We start from the raw sequence: 1,105 nt of genomic DNA on the forward strand, positions 1-1,105 counted from the left end.
ATTGGCTCCTTATTAGAAATCAGAAAAATAAAATAAAAAATCTTAAGACATCTCATCCAGTTTTATAATCTGCTCTGGTGGCACTTAACAAATTCCCTAGGACTGTATTTCCTTTAAGATGACTTTTTTTTTTAAAAGAAATTATTGGTATGTTAAAAAAACAGCAACGTTCCCAAACCCCACACACGCTTTTCCCCTCACAGCAAATGAGTTGGCCAAAGTTTGTTTCCAGCATCTTCCTCGTATTTACCCTTTGTTGTCCAAATAGCATCCTGCTTCTTAAACCTTCTACATTTTCTTTCCCCTATTTAAAACAAAACAGCATGGTAATCATATATTCTTTTACTGGACTGATTATTCTAAGGATAAGCTCTTAATTCACTTTGGAGTAAAAGGCTTTGTGTTCTTTTTTATATATCATATGATATGTCCTTTTTTTTAAAGGAAAATTGGGTATCAGCAAGTAGGTAAAATTTTTCTGGCTGCTTGGTAACATTTAAAAACCAGCCCCACAGATAAACTGAGCTGGAATCTGTGCAAAGATTGTGCCCAGCTGTGTATGGGGTAGAGATTACTTTACAGCTTATTAAAGGACCTAGTTCAGGCCTGAGCCTTCTTCATACCAACCCTTGCCTTCTATCCTAAGCTTTTCCATAAATATAAAGAATTCTCCTTTGATTGCAGTAAATTGACTTATCTTTAGTCATGCCTTTTTACTGATAATATTGTTAATAAAATAGCCCAGATTAAGATTACCAAGGTAAACCGAAGTTATTTTATGGAAGCTGGAGATGAAAATAATTTCAATAGTTTAAAAACTATTCTGATTGTATGGATTTATATAAAGGTGTTTCTCTCTAAAAATGCTAGCTGGTTTCAAGGATCCTGACTAAGATTTCTATTCCTGAACAATCTGTTTTTTAAATTCTTATTCTAAATGCCTAATCTTGTATCTCAAAAAAGCCACTCTACCATAAATATTTAATATTAAACATTACATCCATCAGATATGGATTTGAAACTAAAACTATAAATCTGTAAGCTTAACTTGTTTTAAAATCAAATAAGTACATTTGTTAGGGTAGTTTTAAAAAATAATACAACA

Source organism: Tursiops truncatus, chromosome 18 (assembly GCF_011762595.2).
Source record: "Tursiops truncatus isolate mTurTru1 chromosome 18, mTurTru1.mat.Y, whole genome shotgun sequence".
In the NCBI taxonomy this organism is placed as follows: domain Eukaryota; kingdom Metazoa; phylum Chordata; class Mammalia; order Artiodactyla; family Delphinidae; genus Tursiops; species Tursiops truncatus.